General features: G+C 45.9%; 1 long non-coding RNA gene across 1 annotated transcript; it reads left to right on the plus strand.

The window, feature by feature from the left end:
• The first annotated feature begins 1,190 nt into the window (after positions 1-1,190).
• Positions 1,191-20,945, plus strand: LOC132377692 (uncharacterized). The gene is made up of 3 exons (XR_009506718.1): positions 1,191-1,394; positions 14,320-18,491; positions 18,622-20,945. It is a non-coding gene; the product is annotated as an uncharacterized LOC132377692 (long non-coding RNA).
• Positions 20,946-25,761: the final 4,816 nt, after the last annotated feature.

Raw genomic sequence — 25,761 nt, forward strand, 5'->3', positions numbered from 1 at the left:
CATCAGACTCCTCAACAAGCACGGATAACTTCAACATCAGGCTCCTGACCCAGCAAGGATAACTTCAACATCAGACTCCTCAACCAGCACGGATAACTTCAACATCAGACTCCTGAACCAGCACGGATAACTGCAACATAAGGCCCCTGACCGAGCACGGATTACATCAACATCAGGCTCCTCTCCGAGCACGGGTACCTTCAACATCAGACTCGTCAGCAAGCATGGATAACTTCAACATCAGGCTCCTGACCCAGTACAGATATCTTCAACATCAGGCTCCCGACCCAGCACGGATAACTTCAACATCAGACTCCTGAACCTGTACAGATAACTTCAACATTAGGCTCCTGACCCAGTACGGATAACATCAACATCAGACTCCTTAAACAGCACGGATAACTTCTACATCAGACTCCTGACCGAGCACGGATAACTTCAACATCAGATTCCTGACCCAGGAAGGATAACTTGAAAATCAGACTCCTCAACAAGCACGGGTAACTTCAACATCAGACTCCTGATCCAGCACGGATAACATCAATATCAGACTCCTCAATAAGCACTGATAACTTCAACATCAGACTCCTTAACCAGCACGGATAACTTCAACATCAGACTGCTCAACAAGCACGGATAATTTCAACATCAGACTCCTGACCCAGTACGCATAACTTCAACATCTGACTCCTGTCCGAGCACGGATAACTTCAACATCAGACTCCTCAACCAGCACAGATAACTTTAACATTAGGCTCCCGACCCAGCACGGATAACTTCAACATCAGATTCCTGACCCAGGAAGGATAACTTGAAAATCAGACTCCTCAACAAGCATGGATAACTTCAATATCAGTCTCCTGACCGAGCACGGGTAACTTCATCATCAGACTCCTGATCCAGCACGGATAACTTCAACATCAGACTCCTCAACCAGCACGGATAACTTTAACATTAGGCTCCCGACCCAGCACGGATAACTTCAATATCAGTCTCCGGACAAAGCACGGATAACATCAACATCAGACTGCTGACCGAGCACGGATAACATCAACATCAGGCTCCTCTCCGAGCATGGGTACCTTCAACATCAGACTCGTCAGCAAGCACGGATAACTTCAACATCAGGCTCTTAACCCAGCACGGATAACTTCAACATCAGGCTCCTGACACAGCACGGATAACTTCAACATCAGGCTCCTGACCCAGCACAGATAACTTCAACATCAGTCTCCTGACCCAGCACAGATAACTTCAACATCAGGCTCCTGACCCGGCACGGATAACTTCAAGATCAGACTCCTGACCCAGCACGGGATAACTTCAACTTCAGTCTCCTGACCTAGCACAGATAACTTCAAGGAAGAGGGGCACCTGAGGGAGTTGATGGGCAGGTGAGGAGAAAAGTTGGGGTGAGAGGAGAACCGGAATGGGGAATGGAATAAGAAAGAAGAAGGGAAATGGGGGGAGGGGTAGAAATTACCAGAAGTTTGAGAAATTTATGTTCACACTGTTATATTTACTCTGTCCAGTCTAGCATGGACACTATGGATAGAAGTGAGAAAGGGCTGTGGGTGGACAGATGGAATAGGAGAGGAAGGCCGAGCATGGAAGGAGGGAAGGGCTGGGGAAGGCAGAGGTGACGTCTCAAAAAGCAGCATCCATCAATAAGGACCACCGTCACCCAGTAACATGCCCTCTCCTCTTTGCTACCATTAGAGAGGAGGTACGAGACTCTGGACACACAATCAACCCTTCAGGAAAAGCTTCTACCCCTGTGCCATCGGAATTCTGCATGAACGATGAACCCATGAACACCACGTCACTAATTTTTTTTTTCACTCATTTTCACTTACTTAACTTAATTTTTAGCATTTATATTTCTGATTGTAATTTATACATTGCACTGAACTGCTGCCGCAAAACAGTAAATTTCATAGAATATTAAAAGTAACTGTTTCTGAGCAGGGAGGTGAGAGGGACTGAGTGCGTGGGTGATGGGCAGATGGAGGAGAGGACGAGACCGGGTCTTGGGGACAGGGGGATCATTATCTTTCAGCATCAGTTGTTGATGTGGGAGGGGATGAGGTGAGAAACTGGGAGGGCATAGGTGGAAGAGGAAAAGGCCTGAACAAGAAGGAATTTGACAGAAGAGGAGAGTTGACCATGAGTGGAAGGGAAGGAGGAGAGGTGATAGGCAGGTGAGGAGAGGAGAAGGGGGAAGAGGAGAACCAGAATGGAGAATGGAAAAGAGATAAGTGGGGAGGGGAGAGAAATTACCGGAAGTTGCAGAAATCGATGTTCATGCCATCAGGTTGGAGGCTACCTAGACAGAAAATGAGATGTAGCTCCAACCCTCAACTTTCCACTCCTCCCTCACCCTCTGCCTATCAACATTCCCGTTACGTTAAGTCCAAAATGTTAAACTACTTGAGAGGAAAAGGTGGAAGTCCGAAATGTGAGTCTCACTTTGTTTTCACTTCGAGTGCAGTGTGTACGTATCACGTGGCAGTGTGACGACGTACGCATCTCTTTATACATATAATCCGTAACGAATTATTTAAACAAATGAAGAATGCTTAAGCAAACAGTATAAGCAAGGATGTAATGTTGAGGCTTTATAAAGCACTGGAGGCCTCACTTGAAGTACTGTGAGCAGCTTTACACCCCTTATCTTAGAAAGGATGTGCCGACACTGGAAAAGGGTGAAACGAGGTTCATGATAATGATTCCAGGATCGAAAGGCTTGTCATACGAGGAGCGTTTGATGGCTCCGGACCTCTACTCACTGGAATTCAAAAGAATGAGGAGGGATCTCATTGAAACCTATCGAATGGTGAAAGGCCTCAGTAGAGTGGATGTGGAGAGGGTGTTTCCCATGGATACAGCCTCAGAATGGAGGGGTGTCCTTTTAGAAAGGAGATGAGAAGGAATTTCTTCAGCTGCATGAATCTGTGGAATTCGTTGCTATAGGCTGTTGTGGAGGCCGTCTTTATGTAGTCTAATAGATTCTTGATTGGTCAGGGCATGAAGGAACACAGGGAGAGGCAGGAGATTGGGGCTGAGAGGGAAAATGGATCAGCTATGATGAAATAGTAGAGCAGACTCGATGGGCCAAATGGCCTAATTTTGCTCCTATAACTTATAGTATTATGGTCTAATATATTTTCAATTTTATTTAAATATCTCTGATACATCAAATGCGCAACATTCCCCCAGCCCATTAATCTGGATCCACCTATTGCCTACCAGCTTTTGTTCCACCCCTTCACCTCACTGTCTTGAACTAGCCAGCCCACCATTTTGATTGCTAGTCCCTGGGCTGATCGCTGACTCTCTCAGACCATAGGGACCGCGACAGAATCAAAATTAAGGCCAACTTCCCCTTTGCTGCCTAACCGGCCACATTTTTTCACAAGCAGAACCTTAACCAGCTGTGATTTGAACTGCAGAAACCGGAAGCTAATACCCACCAGGAAGTGGTTATCGCATTAACTGCCCCTTGGCTCTGCCCCATCACATCAGATCCCAGCCCTCAGCCCGCCTCCCACCCACAGATATAATCTCAAAAACTGCCTCTTCGATTAGCGTTCCTTGAAGTAAGGGTGCATCCAAACTTAGGCCCCGTTTAAAGCAGTCCCGACTGTTGGTGGAGAGCTCAGATGTTCTTTGTTGGTGTCTCACAGCTGCGGTTTGAAGTGTGGTAACGTGGACAAGGAGAGAGAGTGCCAGTTATCTGGTCTACAGCAAACCAAGCCGGCTGAAATCTTGCAAATGAACACATTGCAGTCTGATTGTTTCCTATGCTAGTGTTATAAATAGCGGCAGATCGTAAGCACAAATAATATTTCCTGAATATGCCCCGTAATGGTTTTACAATAAGCACTATTGATGCTGAAAGATAAAGTTTGATTTCCTCTGCTTGAGTCATTTTGTTCAGCTATGTATCGCCAGGCAGAGCTGAACCTGACTTGCATTTGAGCGTGACGCCTTTCAGGTTGAACTCTTCGGTAAACCTTCCACGAAGACCACAACCTTGTCGTAGGGTTTGAGGCTTGCGTGCCTCAGTGACCCAGAGAGCTTTGTTGGCTGGAGTCAGGGCCTTGTGCTTTGGCTCTTGGTTGGGTCACCCATGTCAAAGGGTCGAAGCCAGACTAAGAGTAGTCCACTGATTGTCCGTGTTCAGGGGTCCATCTCAGGGCTAACAATGCTGACTAGTCAGAAACAATTGTTATGCAAACAGCAATATAGAATCCTTATTTATCTGTGTGTGTGGTGGCATGGACGGACAGTGATGGAGGATCTTCACTGCTGCCCTGCATGCCAGCAGCATAACAGGCAGTAAGTAAGTTCGTGAGTCTTAAGTAAACACACGAGATTGTGCAGACGCTGGAAATCCGGAGCAACACACAAAATACTGGAGGAATTCAGCAGGTCAGGCAGCGTCCATGGAGAGGAATAGAACTGATGTTTCATGCCGAGACCCTTCATCAGGACTGGAAAGACAGTGGGGAGGAGCCAGAATAAGAAGGTAGGAGGACAGGAAGGAGTGCAACCTGGCAGGAGATAGGTAAGACAAGGCGAGGGGGAAGGTAGGTGGATGGGGGAGGAGATGAAGTGAGTAGCTGGGAGGCAATAGGTGGAAAAGGTAAAGGGCTGAAGAAGAAGGATCTTATATGAGTGGACCATGGGAGAAAGGGCAGGAGGAGGGGCACCAGGGAGAAGTAATGAGCAGGTGGGAAGGAAGGGGTGAGAGGGGAACCTGAACGGAGAATGGAAAAAGCAAGAAGTGGGAGAGGGGAGAAATTACCAGAAGTTGGAGAAGTCAATATTTATGCTATCAGGTTGGAGGCTACCTAGACAGAATATAGGGTGTTGCTCCTTCACCCTGAGAGAGGAGGTGGTAGACTGGTGCGCTTGTGGGTTGGTGCAAATGCAATAACTTGAGTCTCAATGTGACTCAACAAGACAAAAGAGATGAGTGTAGGACTTCAAGAAGGTGCAGGTTGTCCACTCCGTACCACACATCAGTAGCTCCTCTGAGGAGAAAGTCAGGAGCACCAAGTTTCTTTGTGTGCACATTGTAGATGATCCTTCCTGCTTCCTCAATCCCATCAAGAGAGGACAGCAGTGCCTCCAATTCCTGAGAAGATTGAGGCGAGCAAAGCTCCCTGTCCTCATTCTGACCCCACTCTACCAGAGTACCACCGAGAGTGTCCTGACCTGCTGTACCACCACCTGGCATGCGAATTGCAAGGCATCTGCCTGCAAGACCCTGCAACGGATTGCGAGGACTGCTGAGAGAATCATCTCCCCCCAAACCAGGACATACGTATACCAGAGGCATTGTACTTATAGGGCACTCAGCATTGTCAAGGGCTCTTCGCATCTGTCCCACAATATCTTCGAACTCTTGACGTCAGGCAGAAGGTACCACAGTAGAAGAACAAGGGCAGCCAGGCTGGGTAACAGCTCCTTCCCCCAGGCTGTGAGACTTCTGAACACCGTGTAACCACCCAATACACATTAGTTATGACATTTATGTATACGTTGCATAAGCACTTTATGTCAACTTGTACATCTATAGATATTTTTTATTATCTGTTAATATTATGTTATGTGCTGTATATGATATATGCACTGTGTTTGCTCCTTGGTCCCTGAGGAGTGATGTTGTAGCGGTGTGCTACACGCAGCGCTAAAATTACGACACGGAGTCGGTAACTGCAGTCGAAGGAAAAAAACTTTATTCGAAATCCTCAGCCTCACTTTTAAGCCTCCCTCAACCTGCCCCCCGTGGCGCAGAGGCTCCAAAGCTATGTGCTCGCAAACCCCCGTAGGCTATCTAATTGTGAGCCGGTTCGGATGTGCCAGGAAATGGGTCGCCACAATGTTTCGTTTAGCTGTAGACATGTGTACAGTTGAATAATAATAAACCTGAACTTGAACTTGTACGGTGTGTTGGGGTTTGAGCTGAAGAGCCGCAAGGTAATGTCGCAGCTCTAGAAAACCCTGATCACACTGTGCTTCAGTATTCTACGCTCTGTGTTCTAGAACACGGAACAGTACAGCACAGTACGGGCCCTTCAGTCCACAACGTTGTGCCGATCTTTTAACCTACTCCAAGAGTAATCTAACCCGTCCCTCCTACATAGCCCTTCATTTTTCTTTTGTCCATGTGTTTATCTAGGAGTCTCTTAAATATTCCTAATGTCCCTGCCTCTACCACCACCCCTGGCAACATGTTCCATGTGGCCACCACTCTCTATGTAAAAAGCCTTCCTTTGACATTTCCCCCCCCCCCCCCCCAATACTTTCCTCCAGTTAAAGTTGTTCCCTCTCTCAAGTCCACCCTGGGAAAATGCCTCTGGCTGTCCTTTTGACCAATCTCTGCTCTCACCTTCAGAGAAGCTAAGGGACTTGGGAGTCCTTGTGCAGGATTCCCTCAAGGTTAACTTGCAGGTTGAGTTGGTGGTGAGGAAGGAAAATACAATGTTTACGTTCATTTGAAGAGGACAAGAATATAAAAGCAAGAATGTAATAGTGAGCTTTATAAAGCATTGGTCAGTCCGCACTTGGAGCATTGTGATCAGTTTTGGGTACCTTATCTAAGAAAAGATGCGATGGCATTGGAGAGGGTCTAGAGGAAGTTCATGAGAATGATTCCGGGAATGAAAAGGTTAATGTATGAGGAGTGTTTGGTAGCTCTGGGCCTGTACTCGCTGGAGTTTAGAAGAATGAGGAGGGATCTCATTGAAATCTATAGAATATTGAAAGGCCTAATCAGAGTGGATGTGGAGAGGATGTTTCCTGTAGTGGGGGAGTCTAGGACCAGAGGACACAGATAGAGTGGATGTGGAGAGGATGTTTCCTATAATGGGGGAGTCTAGGACCAGCGGACACAGATAGAGTGGATGCGGAGAGGTTGTTTCCTATAGTGGGGGGTCTAGGACCAGAGGACACAGATAGAGTGGATGTGGAGAGGATGTTTCCTATAGTGGGGAGTCTAGGACCAGAGGACACAGATAGAGTGGATGTGGAGAGGATGTTTCCTATAGTGGGGAGTCTAGGACCAGAGGACACAGATAGGGTGGATGTGGAGAGGATGTTTCCTATAGTGGGGAGTCTAGAACCAGAGGACACAGATAGAGTGAATGTGGAGAGGATGTTTCCTATAGTGGGGAGTCTAGGACCAGAGGACACAGATAGAGTGGATGTGGAGAGGATGTTTCCTATAGTGGGGGAGTCTAGGACCAGAGGACACAGATAGAGTGGATGTGGAGAGGATGTTTCCTATAGTGGGGGAGTCTAGGATCAGAGGACACAGATAGAGTGGATGTGGAGAGGATGTTTCCTATAGTGGGGAGTCTAGGACCAGAGGACACAGATAGGGTGGATGTGGAGAGGACGTTTCCTATAGTGGGGAGTCTAGAACCAGAGGACACAGATAGAGTGAATGTGGAGAGGATGTTTCCTATAGTGGGGAGTCTAGGACCAGAGGACACAGATAGAGTGGATGTGGAGAGGATGTTTCCTATAGTGGGGGAGTCTAGGACCAGAGGACACAGATAGAGTGAATGTGGAGAGGATGTTTCCTATAGTGGGGGAGTCATGGACCAGAGGGCACAGCCTCAGAGTAGAGCGACATCAATTTAGAACAGAGATGAGGTGGAATTTTTTTTTAACTAGAGAGCAGTGAATCTGTGGAATTCATTGCTATGGATGGTTGAGGAGGCCAAGTCATTGGGTATATTTAAAGTGGTAGGTTCTTGATTAGTCAGGGTGTCAAAGGTTACGAGGAGATGGCAGGAGTTTGGGGTCGAGAGGGATAATAAATCAGCCGTGACAGATTGGCAGAGCAGACTGATGGGCTGAGCGGGGACTGGGCTAATTTTGCTCCTAAGTCGTATGATTTATAGTCACTCAATTTAAGTGCATGTCCTCAACTTTTGGGAATATACTCTGACTATCCACCCTCTCTATGCCTCTTAGAATCTTATAAACTTCTAACAGGTCACCCCTCAAACTCTGCTGCTCCAGAGAAAACAATCCAAGTTTGTCCAACCTCTCTGCATAAATAAATCCAGGCAGCATCCTGGTGAATCTCTTCTCCAAAGCCTCCACATCCTTCCTGTAATGGGGCAACCAGAACTGTACACAATACTCCAAGTGTGGCCTGACCATTGTACAGCTGCAACAGGACCCGTTGACTCTTAAACTCAACATCTGGACCAGAGCATGGAGGCAGCATGCACCTTCTTTACCACCCTGTCTACCTGTGCAACCAGCAATCTGTGGACTTGGACCCAGAGATTCCTCTGTACATCAATGTGGTCAAGTGTCCTACCATTTAGAATCAGAATCAGGTTTATTATCACAGACCGATGTTGTGAGATTTGTTGTTTTGTGGCAGCAGTACAATGTAATACATAAAAATTACTATAAATTACAATAAGAAATACATATTAAAGAAAAACAAATAATTGTGTAAAATGAGAGGAAACTATTTGATGTTCATGGACTGCTGATGTGCCTTCTTTATAATTACATCAATATGCTGGGCCCAGGATAGATCTTCAAAGACATCCAGGAACTTTGAACTGCTCACCCTCTCCTCTGCCAATCCCTCGAAGAGCACTGGTGTGAATTCCCTCGACTTCCCCTTCCTGAAGTCCACCCTCAATTCCTCGGTCTTAATGATGTTGTGTGTAAGGTTGTTGTTTTAACACCGCACAACTAACTGATCTATCTTGCTCCAGTACACCTCTTCATCACCATCTGAGTTTCTACCAACAGTTGTGTTACCAGCGAATTTATAGAAGGTGTTTGAGCTGTGTCTAACCACACAGTCATGGGTGTGGGCTAAGACACACCCTTGAAGTGTGCCAATGTTGATTGTCAGCAAGGAGGAGATTTTATTTCTGATCCTCACTGACTGTGATCTCCTGACTGCTGTTTAGGGTCCACCATTTGTGTTGTACTTTCCCCTTACATCTGACTTCCCGAAGTGCAAAGTCTCAGACTTGCCCGGAATAACCGTCGGTCATTTCTCTGAACATATCTAAAAGTGACTGGTTGCATCACAGCCTGGTATGGAAACACTAATGCACAAGAACAGATGGACACAGCCCAGTCCATTACAGGCATAGCCCTCCCCACCACTGAGTACATCTGTGTGGAGCACTGCCTCAAGTAAGCAGCTTCCATCATCAAGGACACTCACCATCCAGGACATGCTCTCTTCTCACTGCTGCCATCGGGAAGGAGGTACAGGAGCCTTAGGTCCCACACCACCAGCTTCAGGAATGGTTATTACTCTCAACCATCAGACTCCTGAACAAGTGTGGATAACTTCACTCACCCTAACACTGAACTGATTCCACAATCTACAGACTCACTTTCAATAACTCTACAACTCATGTTCTCAGTTTTTGTTTGCTTGTTTATTTATTTGTCCCTTTTTTTGTCTTCCGTTTGTCTTCTTTTACACACTGGTCATTTGTCAGTCTTTGAGTGTATTTTTTCATTGATTCTATTGCATTTTTTTGTTCTACTGTGAATGCTTGCAAGAAAATGAATCTTAGTATGTGGTGGCATATGCCTACTGCGATAATAAAATTATTCTGAACTCTTTGAACTGAGCTGTGCCCTGCCCTATAATCCCCCAGTGTGAAAACAACCACTGTAATTGGTTTTGTCCCTTGTTTTCATGTCTTATCATTGATAAACAAAGTGCCTCTTATCTATGACTTGTAACTTCCCAGCTTTTTCCCCCCAGCCACCTCCCCCAGCAGCGTCAGTCACCCTTTACCACCCCCACACACCTCCAGCTCTGGGTGGGTTGCATCTGCTCTGCATGTCATCAAGAGAGCCTGCGTGCCTCCAATCAAGTTTTGAAGTTGCAATAATTGACTAATGAGATCAGAGCACCTTCATAATCCGTGACGACGCAGAATCCGATGAGCATATGGGAATGAATCCCTGGCACTAATCGAATTGAGGGAGTGGCTTTGGGAATTTAAAATGTATGAGTGAGGCATTGAAGTCAATCCCATCTATCACCTGATCTCTGGCACTCAGTCGAAACGTCGACTGTTCATTCCTTTCCATGGAGGCTGCCTGACCCACTAAGTCTCTCCAGCATTTTGTGTGTGTTGCTCTGACACTCAGTCAGTGCTGTGAAGAGCTTTCCGTGAATCTCAGCCGGAAGTGAACAAGCAGGGAGTGGGTTCCTACGATTTTATGAAGATGCTCTTGGGTAAGTGCAAATACTTTTAGTTCATAGAATGTAGAACACAATCAAAATTAGGTTTAATATCACTGACATATGTCATGTAAGTTGTTGTTTTGTGGCCGTTGTACATTGCAATACATAATAATAGAGAAAAAAACTATAGCTTACAATAAGTATATATATAAAATAAATTAAATAATTAGTGCGAAAAGAAAAAAAAATGGTATTTGTGTAAGTGGGTTCATTGTCCATTCAGAAATCTGATGGTGGAGGGGAAGATGCTGTTCCTGAATCATTTAGTGTGTGTCTTCAGGGTTCTGTACCTGCTCACAATGAGAAGAGGGCACATCCTGGGTGATGGGGGTTCTTAATGATGGGCGCTGCCTTTCTGAAGTCGTAGCGACCAGGTCTCTGGCACTGAGTCTTGCCCTGTGGCTCAGAAGGGAAGGGGGGAGAATAGGAGAGCAGAGGTTTTAAATTTCTGGATCATTGGGATCTCTTCCTGGGTAGGTATGACCTCTACCAAAAGGACATGAACCCAAGGGGATCATTATCTTTGCGGGCAGGGTCTCTAGAGCAGTGGGGGAGCTAATCTGGCAGGGGAATAGGAAACGGAGTGATACAGCTGAGGATGGGGCAGTTGGTATACAACCAGAAGCAATGTGCAGTGAGGCTGAGAGGAAGGACAGGAATGATAAAGTAAAATTGCGCTCAAGCCTAAATCAAAAAGGGTGATGAATACAGAACTGAAGGTGTTATATTTGAAAGCCCGCAGTGTACAGAATAAGGTAGATGGTCTTGTAGTGTAGTTAATAGAAATCGGCAGGGGTGATGTTGAGGGCATCTGAGTCATGGGAGCTTAACATCTGAGAATACACTTTGTACTGAAAGGACAGGCAGGTCGGCAGAGGTGCTGTCATGGTAAAAAAAAATGAAATCAAATCTTTAGAAAGAGGTGATAGAGGATTGGAAGATATAGGATGCTTGTGGATAGAGTTAAGAAACAGCAAGGGTAAAAAGACCCTGATGTGAGCTATATATGGCTTCCAAACAGTAGCCAGGATGTGGGCTACAGGTACAATGGGAGATACAAAAAGCATGTTAAAAGTGATAGTGATGGGGATTTTCCATACACAGATGGATTGGGAAAATCCGGTTGGTGCTGGGTCCCAACAGAGGGAATTTTTAGAGCAGCTTGTGGTTACCCCACTAGGGGAACACAGTTCTGGATTGGGTGTTATGTAATGACCCAAATCTGATTTGGGAGCTTAAGATAAAGGAACCCTTAGGAGACTGTGATCATAACATGATAGAATTCACCCTGCAGTCTGAGAAGGAGAAGCTAAAATCAGAAGATGTATCACTATTATTGTGGAGTAAAGGGAATTACAGAGGCATGAGAGAGGAGCTGGCCAAAGTTGTTTGGAAGGGAACTCTATCAGGGATAATGGAAGAACAGCAATGACTTGTGATTTTGGGGGCGATTCAGAAGGCATTGGAAAGATACATCCCAAAGAGGAAAAACTATTCTAAAAGGAGGAAGAGGCAACCATGGCTGACAAGAGAAGTCAAAGAGGGCATAAAATACAGCAAAAACTAATGGGAAGGTAGAGAATTGGGAAGCTTTTAAAGACCAACAGAAGACAACTAAAAAGCAATAAAGAGAGAAGAGATGAAATATGAAGGTAAGCTAGCCAATAACATAAAAGAGGATACATGGAGGCTTTTCAGTAAAATAAAGAGTAAAAGAAAGGTGAGAATAGTTATCGGATCGGTGGAAAGTGACATTGGAGAGCTAGTAGCAGGGAACAAAGAAATGGTGGATGAACTTAATAAGTATTTTGCAACTTAATATTAGACAGATTGGGGGAATGAACAAAGAAATGGCAGATGGAATATAGTGTAGGGAAGTGTATGGTCATGTACTTTGGTAGAAGGAATAAAGGCATAGGCTATTTTCTAAATGGGGATGAAATTTTAAAATCTGAGGAGCAAAGGGAGACTTCTTGTCGGATTCCCTAAAGGTTAACTTGCAGGTTGATTTGATTGTAAGGAAGACAAATGTAACGTCAACACTCATTTTCAGAGGACTAGAATACAAAAGCAAGAATGTATTGCTTAGGCTTTATAAGGCATTGGTCAGACTGCACTTGGAGTATTGTGCGCAGTTTTGGACCCGTTATCTAAGATAAAATGTGCTGGCTTTGGAGAGGGTCTGGAGCAAATTCACTAGAATGGTCCCAGAAATGATAGGGTTAACAGATGAGTTGCTTCTGATGGCTCTGGGTCTGTACTCGCTGAGGTTCAGAATGAGGGGAGATCTCATTGAGACCCATCAAATATTGAAAGGGCTAGGCAGAATAGATGTGGAGAGGATGTTTCCTATACAGGGAGAGCCTAGGACCAGAGGGCACTGTCTCAGAACTGAGGGATTTCTATTTTTCTATTTTGAATAGAGATGAGGGAAAATTTCCCTAGCTAGAGGATGGTGAATCTGTGAAATTCATTGCCACAGGCAACTGAGCAGGCCAACTCATTGGGTATATTAAAGATGGAGGTTGATAGGTTCTTGATTAGTCAGGGTGTCAAACGGTATGGGGAGAAGACAGGAGAATGGGGTTGAGTTGAGAGGGATAATAAATCAGATATGATGGAATGGCAGAGCAAACTCAATGGGCTGAACAGCCTAATTCTGCTCCTATGCCATATGCATCCATTTCCATGCGGTCATCGTGCAAACTCCATGCGGGACATTCCCGAGGTGTGGATCAAACCTGCAGCTTCCAGCTCAGGAAGGGTCTTAGTTTTGGGTGAAGGTGTTCCCAAGAAGCTCTTAAAGTGGACCAAATGATTTCAGCTGTCAGGCAGTCAGTTGCTCCCACCCCCACCCCTCCCTCTGTTCCTGGCCCAAGCCCCTGAGGAGTCTCCTGCGGTGCTGAGTGGCTCTAATTCTCTGAAACAATATACAAGTGGGATTTAATTAGGACCCAGGTGCCAGCGAGTCTGAACATACTCTGTCAGAGTCACAAACCGTGTTTCAAAAATGCAAATTCAGACCCTCGTGATATTTTAAAGCAGAAACTGTTCCCATGGGGTTCAAAAGTAAGTTGTTGTCGGTCTGTTGAGTGACAGAGCATGGCCTCCTTCCTTGGATGGCCTTCTTAACAACAGCAACGCTCTCAAGTGAAATAGAGTTTATTGTCATGCGCACAAGTATGGCGAGATTGCAGGTACAAGGCAACTGTTGCTTGTATGTACATACAGAGAATGCACAGGACGTTTTATAGAGACATAGATCACCACAGCACCAATAGGCCAGTCCGTGCCAGGCTATTAATCTGTCTAGTCTCCTTGACCAATACCCTGACCACAGCCCTCTATACCCCTCCCATCCATGTATTTAACTAAACCTCTATTGAATGATGAAGTCAAACCCACATCCATCACCTCCACTGGCTGCTCATTGAACATTCTTGCTACCCTCCGAGTGAAGAGGTTCCCTCTCATTTTCCCCTTAAACATTTCACCTTTCACCCTTAACCTCTAGTTCAAGTCTCACCCAATCTCAATAGAAAAAGCCTGCTTACATTTACCCCGTAACCCTCATAATTTTGTATCAAATCACCTCTCAGACTTCTGTGCTCTAGGGAATAATGCCCTAATTTGTTTAACCTTTCTCTATAACTCAGGCCCTCTACTCCTGCTAGCATCCTTGGAAATATTCTCTGCAATTGTTGAAAGGATTGTATGAAGGCAGCCCTTTACCTGTACTAAGTGTCTGCTCATTTACAGTCAACCAAAAAACTATGGTAGACGTATTCCTCCATTGATAACTATTTGGTACTAAAACACAGTTTTATAATACTGTAGAGGTATTGGTGGTATTCTAATTTGTTCTGTATTTCATTTAAATACGTAATTTGTTGCTCAGTTAAACTGTAGTTGGTCTTATTTATACTTTTAACAATTTCCAAGAAACTTCAGCTAACTGGGGTATCCACTAAGTTTGGCAAAAATGTGCTGGTCCCAATGTGTCCACATTAAGTGGAATCCACTGAACTAACTTGAGGTTCACTCTCTTGCAGGCATTCACAGTAAAACAAAGGGACACAATAGGATCAATGGGAAAAAACTACACACAGACAGGTACTGACAAATAACCAATGAGCAAAAGAAGAGAAACTGTGCAAAGAATAAATAAAAAGTAGTAAATAATACTGAGTTGTAGAGTTGCTGAAAATGAGTCCATAAGGTGTGGAATCAGTTCAGAGTCAAGGTATCATGATGGCCGCTGGCAATGACTGAACCCAGGAGTGGCGGAATGGAGGAGTGGAGGAATGGCGGAGTGGAGGAGTGGAGGAATGGCGGACTCCCCTTCAGAGGCGAACGCCAAAGGTTATACCCAGGAATACCACCAGAACATCAGTGGCATGGACGAGCAACACCGTAAGACAAATCATTCTTCACACAAGGACCCCACGATGAGCACTAGTCAGGAGTCCGATTTAAATATTCACAGAATGCAGAAAAGCCCATGATGTTCACAATGAACTTGACAGGATTAAACAGAAAGCAGAAGGGCTTAACGGCTCTAGTTAACATGACAATTAGTAAATACAGGTGCTCAAGAAGCCTGGAAATCCACGGCAACCCGCAGAGGCCCACAGGGGTCATGGCATTGGGTTATTGAAGTTATGTGTGCTGATTCAGGAGCCTGATGTCGGGATGCTCTTCATTGATTACAGCAGAACCTTCAACACTATCACCCCATCAAAACTAATCAATAAGCTCCAAGACCCGGGACTCGATACCTCCTTGTGCAATAGGATTCTTGAATGCCTCACATGCTCACCCCAGTCAGTTCAGATTGGCACCATTGGCACTGGAGAACCACAAGACTTAGTGCTTAGCCCCCCTGCTCTACTCGCTTTTTACTTACGGCTGTGAGGCTAAGCAGTCACCAGGGAGTGATGGAGAAAGTCCAGCCCTTCCCACCACACCCCACAGGGTCCTGAGGTTTGTTTTTGCCTCCTAAAAATAAGCTTTATTCAAAAGACATCCAGGAATACAATGAGGACACATCATTCTCATCAATCACTGCAAGAAGAAATTCAATGCATTGGCTTTCAGTGGATCAACGCCAGCATTGTTACATCCTGAAAAATTTCATCGCTGAAGTACTTATTTATTCATTTAGAGATACAACGCAGAACAGGCCCTTCCAGCCTAGTGAGCTGTGCTGGCCAGCAGCCCACCTTTTAATCCCAGCCTGATCACAGGACCTTAAGGTTCCTTAAGGTCGTCATAGACAGGGTTGTCATGGGGACAAGATCCCACTGCCTATTAAATGCTCCCAATGATTATAGATAGCATTTCAGAAAGCCTCTGACAACCAAGTCCAGCTCCTGGCCTTCACATGTGGCTTAGCTATTGAACCTGGCTGAATTGTTTCTACTGACAGGAAAAGGGGCAAACTGGCTCCTTAAAACAAATCGCTTCAGGCATCGAGGGCAGCTCGTCTCGGAGAAGGAAAACTCTGACCTCAAATCTCCGCTGTCTTGCAGCTATACCCACTCATGGGGGAGGCTTCAAGCGCAAAACCCGAGGAAAATCCAGAGCTGGAATCCCTATGTTGGTTTCGACGCTGACTGGCAACTCCTGCAGTGCTGTTGGTGTCAAACAGTGGTGGTCTCTGCCATTCCTTCAGGAGAGGGGGAGTCTGCTACGTGGGCAACAGCTTGCTCCCCATAATGTACTGATGGCTGACCCCGACCAATGGAGGGCCTCAAATCACAAGACAATTTACAATCTCCAATTAACCCATTAACCCGTATGTCTTTTGGAATGTAGGGGAAAACAGGATCAGTCAGAGGAAACACGCACGGTCATAGGGAGAACGTACAAACTCCTTATAGATGGTGCTGGAATTGAACTCTGAACTCCGATGCCCCGAGCTGTAATAACATTGCACTAAGCGCTACACTGCCACAGAACCCGGCCCCTCTGTGTCCTGTTCAGAACAGTTCCTACCCCTCTGCCATCAGGTTCCTGAACGGTTGATGAAAACTGAGATGAGAGGCCTAGGTGAGGATGGTGAGGATTCACGTTCTAGAGTATCAGAGAGTAGAACTCATACACGATTTTGAGACTGAGACAAGAACAGGGTTCTTGACCAGAGATGATGAGACTAGACAAAAATCCAAACAAGACAGAAATCCTAAACGCAATTGTAGACGGAACCAAAGTTGAGCTGACAACTGAGCCCCGAACCTGAGGTCAGGTGCTCTGTAAATATGCAAAGCTTGGTGCTGAAACGTGGCTGCCCATTAGCGGAGCAGGCTAGAATTCTTGAAGGGACCGTGCCAGCTACCCATGTTTCGGAGCATCAGAGCACCCTAAACCCGGAGGATGGCACAATTGGGTGCATACTGTAACACACCACCTCAGTGCTCCCTCCCCACCACTACCCCCTGTGATCCCTGCAGTGATGGTGCCTCAGCTGCTGTTTGCCTCCAGTATTTTGTGTGTTTAACTACCTCGTTTGTTTATTTTTGTAACTTGTGGTAATTTTTATGACTTGCACTGTACCGCTGTTGCAAAACAACACACAACATACATCGGTGATAATAAACCTGACTCAGTAGCACCCATAAGATACTGGAGCTGAATTAGGCTATTCGGCCCCAGACAGTGCTCCTTTCCCACAGTGTGTCTCTCAGTATGTATGCCAGTAGCTGGAATTTGACTCTCAATCGAGCTTGCCTGAGGAGCTGACAGAGAGAGTGTTAGGGACAGACACACGAGATGCCCAATGCATCACTAGCACCGGCGTACCCACCATCAAGGGCATATATACAGAAGGGTGTCAGAAAAGGGCCAGTAACATCATGAAGGATCCCACCCACCCTGCTCATGGACTGTTTGTCTCTCTCCCATCAGGGAGGAGGCTATGTAGGACCACCAAACAGTTGCTCTCCTCAGGTAGTAAGACTGATCAACACCTCCACCCAGTAACCCACCCCTCCACACCCCAACCACCACTACTTTATCACTTCCTGTCGGTCACCTTATGTATAGACTCTCCTGCACCTGGCATCACTTTATGGACATACAATCAGTTGATGTATATAAGCTATCTTGTGTATTTATATTTATTGTGTTTTTTATTATTGTGTTCTTTATCTTACTGAGATTTTTTGTTCTCCTTTACGTAAGTGTAGTGGATATTACATTAAACAAATTACATTACAAATGACACAGTTATACAACACATAAACAGGCCGTTAGCCCATTGAGTCAGCCTGGTAGTCAGCCACCCATCAACTGCCCTTCACCTCCACACTAGCAGAAACAAATTAATCCGATAAGCACCAGGGGAAACTCCTGGGGGTCACACAGACAGCGCTGGAGGTCAGTATCGAACCCGGGCCTCTAGGGTTGAGAGGCAGTAGCTCTACTAGCTGAGCCACTGGGCCCAGTCCAGTCAATGTTCACCGACAGAGTTGAGGGACTCTTCCTCGGTTTTGTGACTGTGGGTCAGCCACCTGGTGTAGAAACCAACTCTCTCTCTCTTCCACTCTCAGCAACACCTCATATTCTGCCTAGGAAGCCTCCAACCTGATGGCATGAACATTGATTTCTCCGACTTCCTCTAAATTTGTTCCCCTCCTCCTTCCCTCTTCTTCTATCCCCACTCTGGCCTCTTACCTCTTCTCCTCACCTACCTATCACCTCCTCTCCCCGGTGACCTCTTTCTTCCTTTGGTCCATTCTCTCCTCGAATCAGATTCCGACTTCTGTACCTTTCCCACCTATCACCTCCCAGCTTCTTACTTAATCTTCACCCCACTCCCCCACCCACCTGGCTTCACCTATCACCTTCCAGTTTATCCTCCTTCCCCACCCCCATCAATGTCTGTATTCTGGCACCTTCCCAACATCCCCCTCCCCGCTTACTTTTCAGTCGTGATGAAGGGTCTTGGCCAGAAACTTTGACTGTTCATTCTCGTCCATAGGTGCTGCCTGACCCAACACCACTAGTATAACTTCTTCCACCACCTGAAGCACCCACCACTCTCGTGTAAAAGATGCCCCCCCACACCTCCTTTAAACTTTCTCCCTCACCTTGACTTGATGGGCTGAATGGCCTAATTCTGCTCCTATGTCTTATGGGCTTATGGTCAACATATACTCCAGCAACACAGGCAAAACACTGGAGGAACTCAGCATGTTAGGAGCCATCAATGGAAAGAGGACAGGTTGGTGGGAGAGGGAAAGGGCTGGAGAGGAAGGAATCTGATAGGAGAGGAGAGTGGACCATGGGAGAAAGGGAAGGAGGAGGGGGCCCAGGGAAAGGTGATAGGCAGGTGAGAAGGGGTAAGAGGCCAGAGTGGCGAATAGAAGAAGAGGGGAGGGGAAGCATTTTTTTCCACTGGAAGGAGAAATCGATATTCATGCCATCAGTTTGGAGGCTAGCCAGATGGAATTAAAGTGTTTCTCCTCCACTCTGAGGGTAGCCTCATCTTTGGCACAAGACGGTAACATGACCAGCTGCATGTGCTTATGAATATCTCTGTCCACTGGAAGACCAGAGGTTCTGGGTACAGCAGAGAGCACCAGCGTGGCGTTACTGGCACAGGCAGACAGCTCTGGGTCAGAGGTTGAGGGAACAGAACCCTAGTGGAATGGACGGTGTCCCAAACATCCTGCAATGGATTTGCCTGTGCAGTCTGTTGGCATTGTTCTGTCTGCCCTTTGCTTCCTAAAAGAGAAGGTTCCTCTAAATCTGTGTATTGTTATAACATAATCGAGAATTTATGGCACATGTTGAGGAACTGTACCTTGGCAGGTTGTCAGAAATGTAAAATGACTTCCAACCTGTAAACCACTTCATTGGTTTTCTTTGAAGCTGGGTTTACATAGAAAACAACCACTTCCAAGGTGGTTTGGGCTGTCAGGCTGGTTAGCTGGAGGTCCTCCAACACCAGCAACTGTTGATGATGGCATCCATCAGTCTCGAAGGACAGTGGAGTGTGCTCTCCAGGGCACAAGCCTGGGCTGAAGGTAAGGAGGTCCTGGAATGGCCAGTTGTGAAGATCCCACTCTCGTCCTCACTGGTGTAGTCCACAGGAAACTGAAGCGATACGTTTGGCACCAGCTTGGCTGCAGGAGCTGCTGGAAGAATGTCCGGCTGCCTTGGGAGCTCCATTCTGGACCTCCTGCCTGGGTTTACTCCTGTGACCTTCGTCTCTCCCTCAAAGGACAGCGATGGATAACTGCTGCAATTGAACAGCAAAAACTCCGCCACAGACAGTCCCAAGCCCGGCTGTGAGAGGAGGAGGTCTGGGCATGGGGCCAGCAACCCCATCCTGTGAAAACCTAGTGCTACCTAGTGCAAGCAAGTCTCCAGCGATATACAGAACGAGAACTGCCAAAGGTGCAAGCTGACAGAGGCACCAGAGACCAAATTACTAACCCATGCTGGATAATGGAAAAATCGAGGGAATTCCAGGGAAGCATTTATTTATGTTTTATTGACTCCTCTAAAGCCTTCAACAGCATGGACCACAATAAACTATGGCAAATGCTTAAAGACATGGGGATACCTGGACGTCTGATCTGCTCTATGAGAAACTTGGACTCAGATTAAGATGCAACAGTTAGAACTGAACACGGAAGAACAAACTGGTTCAGGATTGGAAAAGGAGTACGACAAGGCTGCATATTGCCACCCTACTTATTTAATCTATATGCTGAACACATCATGAGGAATGCTGGTCTAGAGGACTCAAATGTTGGAATCAAAATTGCTGGACGAAATATTAACAACCTCAGATATGTGGATGATACTACTCTAATGGCTGAAAGTGAGGAAGCTTCTAATCAAAGTGAAAGAAGAAGGTGCAAAAGCTGATTCAATATTAAGAAAACCAAGATTATGTCGACCAGCCCTATTAGCTCCGTGGTAATTAATGGAAAGGAAGTGGAAGCAATGACGGATTTTGTTTTCCTCTGTTCAAAGATTTCTATAGATGGTAACTGCAGCCACAAAATTAAACACCGCTTACTTCTGGGCAGAGCAGCAATAGCAATACTGAAGAGTAGAGACATAACATCGTCTACGAAGATCTGTATAGTCAAGTCTATAGTACTTCCAGTTGTGATGTACGGCTGTGAGAGCTTGACTATTAGTAAGGCTGCAGTAAATATTCTGGCCACATCGTGAGAAGAGGAAATTCCTTGGAGAAAACTCTCATGTTAGGTAAAACAGGAGAGGATGACAGAGGCTACGATGGATACATGATATTACTCAGACAATGTGTATGACCCTGGGGGATCTTAGAGAGGCAATTTCCAGTAAGAAGGCTTAGTGTGCAGGAGTCCATGAGGTCACGAAGAGTCGGACTTGACTGAACAACCGAACAACAGCAACAGAGACACCAACACTAGCTCTGGCACACCCTACCCTCTCACCAGGTGTGTAACGGCGCAGTAATGGAAATGTTTGTGCACACACAGCCTTTGTAGCCACACAGCTGGAATTTTCTTTCATGTAATGCTAACATAATTTTGAAATCTCTGTTAATATGGTTGTGAAATACTCTGTAATTATGTATTAATGAATTTAATCCATAAATTTTCTAAATTATAAATGTGCCACAACCTTTACTTTGAAATATTTTAAAGCTTCAAAATATTTACATTGTTAGTGTTTCAAGTTACATCCCTGTTACAAATTGTAACAATAAACACAGAATGGAAGTCAGTAGCTCATATTTAGAATTATAGATTGCTGAACACCAATGCCGTCTGGTCAAAATGTTTTATTTTTGCCTTTGTGCCTGGCAATAGCTATATAACCATATAACAATTACAGCACGGAAACAGGCCATCTTGGCCCTTCTAGTCCGTGCCAAACGCTTACTCTCACCTAATCCCACCTACCTGCACTCAGCCCATAACTCTCCATTCCTTTCCTGTCCATATACCTATCCAAATTTTTTTAAATGACAAAATTGAACCTGCCTCTACCACTTCTACTGGAAGCTTGTTCCACACAGCTACCACTCTCTGAGTAAAGAAGTTCCCCCTCGTGTTACCCCTAAACTTTTGCCCCCTAACTCTCAACTCATGTCCTCTTGTTTGAATCTCCCCTACTTTCAATGGAAAAAGCCTATCCATGTCAACTCTATCTATCCCCCTCATAATTTTAAATACTGTACCTCTATCAAGTCCCCCCTCAGCTTTGACTGTTATGACAATGTTTACTTGTGGTGTGAGTTGAGGTTTGTGTTAGTCTGATGTGCATAGCAGGAAAAAAAAGGCATTCAAAGTGCTGCAGAGTTTTCAGGCCATGTAATAATTTCCTCTTCAGAGCAATGGTTGGTCTGTGTAGCTGTAAAGAAAATTAGAGGGAACATTGCTGCAGAGGTCTCATCCCTGAGGGATGAGGGATCTTCAAAGATGGCCTACGCCTGGGGACATCTTGAGAGACTGGTCCAGGACAGAGGACTCCGGTGAGTTGTTGTCTGTAGCCTATGCCCCAGTTAGGGCGATGCGATGAAGTAATTAAGTAAACAAAGGGAGAGGAGGTGAGAGGGTGTGATGAAAAATAGAGAGAGAGAGATAGTGGGATGCTGGGAGGGCAGAAGAGTGAGAAGGAGAGAAAATGGGAGAGAGAGGGAGAGGGCGGGGAGAGACAGAGAGGAGGAAGGAAGAAAGGGTAAGAAAGAAGGGGAGAAAAAGGGAGGAGAGAGAGAAAGATGGGAGAGAGAGAGAGATAGAGAGTAGAGAGAGGGCATAGAAAGGGAAACAGAGGGAGAGAGGGGGAGGAGGAGAGAGGCAGAAAGAGAGGGTAAAAGGAGGAAGAGAAAGGAGAGGGGGAAAGAGGACAGAGAGAGAATCAGAGGGTAGAGAGAGTAGAAAGGAAAGAGAGAGAGAGAGAGATGGGATGAGATAAAAGCAATAGAGAGAAAGACAGGCAGAATCAATTAAAATCTCTCTCCGTCTGTCTGTCTGTCTGTCTGTCTCTCTCTCTCTCTCTCTCTCTCTCTCTCTCTCTCTCCTTCTCTTGTACACTTTCTTTACCTTCCTGTCACTGCCTCTCCATCCACTTATTCTGGGCCTGTTTCCAGCTGGTGACTTTTGCCTCCATTCTGGGGCAGGTGATTACTTCACCCCCTCTGAAGTCCTGCAGCAGAGTGCTGGACACATCTGCAGGAGATGAGGAGTAAACCCGGGAACCTTCATCTGAGAAAAACCTGCATCTTCTCCATTTCCCACACAGTTCCCATCTTCCCACCATATTAATAGTGATAGAGTCCTTACCTACCATCTTATCAGCCTCCACATCAAACACATTATCCTCTGTAAATACTGCCATCTACCACTAAACATATATTTACCTCCCACCCCCTCTTCACTTTCCACAGGGATTGCTCCCTCTGCAATTCCATTGTCCATTTGTCCCTCCCCAGTAATCTCCCTCCATGCACTTACCTCTGTAATTGGCCTAAGTGCTGCAGCTGCCAAGCACCTCCATTCAGGGCCCCAAACAGTTGTTCGAGGTGAGGCAACACTTCACCTGCGAATCTGCTGGGGTTGTCTGTTATGTCCGGTGCTCCCAATGTGGCCTCCCCTACATTGGTGAGACCCGTCGTAAACTGGGGGACTGCTTTGTCGAGCACCTCCATGCCATCTGCCACCAGCGGGAATTCTTGGTGGCCAAACAATTCAATTCCCATTCCCATTCCAAAGTGTCAATCCATGGCCTCCTCTTGTGCCAAGATGAGGCCTCCCTCAGGGTGAAGGAGGGGCACCTTATATTCCATCTGAGTGGCCTCCAACCTGATGGTATGAATATCAATTTCTCCTTCTGGTGAACAAATTTCACCCCTCTATTCCCCACACTGACCTTTTACCTCGTCTCACTTGCCTATTACTTCCCCCTGGGTCCCCTCCTCTTTCCCTTTCTCCTATTGTCCATTTTCCTCTCCCATCAGATTCTATTTTTCTGCAGCTTTGACCTTTCCCACCCACCTGGCTTCATCTATCAACCTTCCAGCCAGCCTCCTTACCCTCCCCAACCTTTTGATTCAGGCATCTCTCCCCCTCCCCTCTCAGTCCTGCCAAAGGGTCTCAGCCCGAGATGTCGACTGTTTACTCTTTTCCACAGATGCTGCCTGAATTCCTCCAGCATTTTGTGTGTGTTGCTCTGGATTTCCAGCATCTGAAGACTTTCTTGTGTTCGAGGTAAACCATGTTGGACCACACATGGGTCTCAAGCCTTGTAAAGATTAAAGCAGGTTCTCAGAAAATCACAAAATGATTCACAGCTGAGTTCATTTTCCACTCTCTGACACATTGCCAAGGTTTCCTTCTCTAAAGGAAATCACTGAACCAGCTGGGGTTTTCTGAAGAACAATGTGACACCTTCAAGGTCACTTTTACTGACAACCAGCTTCTAACTTCTAAAAGTGAACTGAAATTTTAAGCACATGAGTGGTGTTGAATATTGGTTCTGCAGATTATATTTCTGCAACACAAAAGGGTGTGTTTCTATGGGCCAAAGGGCCTGCTTTTGTTAGCCAAACAGCCTGTTTTTTGTAGGCCGATGAGCCTGTCTCTGAGGGCTGAAGTGCCTTTTCCTGTGGGCCTATTTTTGTGGGAGGAAGAGCTTACTTCCATGGGTTGAAGGCTGGGGAGCCTTTTTCTGTAGGTTGAAGGGCCTGTTCCTGTGGGCCAAAGGTGGTGTGCTGTATGTCTCTATGACTATAAAATATATCCATAGTTCAACTTAATTTACTCTATGAGCATCTCCTTCATAATGTGTGCGATACACTGGATAATGACACCTTGGTCTGGCAGCTGCTCAGCCCGAGACCCCAAAAAACGGCAGAGAGTTGTGGTCACTCCTCAGCAGAGCATGGAACACAAGACTTTCATGTCTATAGTTCTCGCTGCCTCAGTAAAGCAGCCAGCATAATCAAAGACCCTTGCCATCCCAGAGATTGTCTCTTCTCCCATTGGACAGAAGATACAAAAGCATGAAAGAACGTACATTGGATTTTTTAGAGGGAGAAGGCAGGAGAGTGGGGTAGAGAGGGTAATAAATCAGCCATGATGGAATGGTGGAGCAGAATCAATGGGACAAATGGTCTAATTCTGCCCTGCGTCTTATGTTCTTATTTATGGTATCACCAGGCTCAAGGACAGCTTCTATTCCACTGTTATCAGGCTCTTGTACAATAAAATGGATTCTTGGCCTCGCAATCTACCTCGTTACGATGTTGCACTTTATTGTTTACCTGAACTGCACGATAGCTTTCACACGTTAATCTGCATTATTATTATTATTATTATTATTATTGTGTGTGTGTGTGTGTGTGTGTGTGTGTTTGTGTGTGTGTGTGTGTGTGTGTGTGTTTGTGTGTGTGTGTGAGTGTGTGAGTGTGTGTGTGTTTGTGTGTGTGTGTGTGAGTGTGCGTGTGTGTGAGTGTGTGTTTGTGTCTGTGTGTGAGTGTGTGTGTGTGAGTATGTGTTTGTGTGTGAGTGTGTGTGAGTGTGTGTTTGTGTGTGTGTGAGTGTGTGTTTGTGTGTGTGAGTGTGTGTGTGTTTGTGTGTGTGTGAGTGTGTGTGTGTGTTTGTGTGTGTGAGTGTGTGTGTGTGTGAGTGTGTTTGTGTGTTTGTGTGTGTGAGTGTGTGTGTGTTTGTGAGTGTGTGTGTGTGTTTGTGTGTGTGAGTGTGTGTGTGAGAGTGTGTGTGAGTGTGTGTGTGTGTGTGAGTGTGTGTTTGTGTGTGTGTGAGTATGTTTGTGTGTGTTTGTGTGTGTGTGTTTGTGTGTGTGAGTGTGTGTGAGTGTGTGTGAGTGTGTGTTTGTGTGTGTGTGAGTGTGTGTGTGTGTTTGTGTGTGTGAGTGTGTGTGTGAGTGTGTGTGTGTGTGTGTTTGTGTGTGTGTGTGTTTGTGTGTGTGAGTGTGTGTGTGTGTGTTTGTGAGTGTGTGTGTGTCTGTGTGTGTGTGTGTGTGTGTGTGTGTGTGTGTGTGTGTGTTTGTGTGTAGGTTAAAGGTGAGAGGGGAAATCTTAAGAGGAGGGCCAACTGTTTTACACAAAGGGTGATATGAATGTGGAACAAGCTGCCAGAGGAAGTGGTTGAGGTAGGCACAATAGCAACATTTAAAAGACACTTGGACATGTAGGTGGATTCAAAAGGTTCAGAAGGTTACGGGCCAAACATGGGCTAGTTTGGATGGGGCATCTTGGTTGGCTTGGACCCATTGGCCCTGTGTCCGGCATGTAATCACCATCACAAAAATGCACGGCAGCACCTCTGCTTTTTTAGGCGTTTGTGTAGATTCGGCATGCCGTCTAAAACTTTGCCAAATTTCTATAGATGCACAGTGGGGAGTGTCCTGACTGGCTGCATCATGGCCTGCAATGGAAACACCGATGCCCAAGAACAGAACAGTGGATACGGTCCAGTCCATCACAGGAAAGCCTTCTCCACCTCTGAGCACAGTTACAAGGAGCA

The sequence above is a fragment of the Hypanus sabinus genome, chromosome 19 (assembly GCF_030144855.1).
Source record: "Hypanus sabinus isolate sHypSab1 chromosome 19, sHypSab1.hap1, whole genome shotgun sequence".
NCBI classification, from domain to species: Eukaryota; Metazoa; Chordata; class Chondrichthyes; order Myliobatiformes; family Dasyatidae; genus Hypanus; species Hypanus sabinus.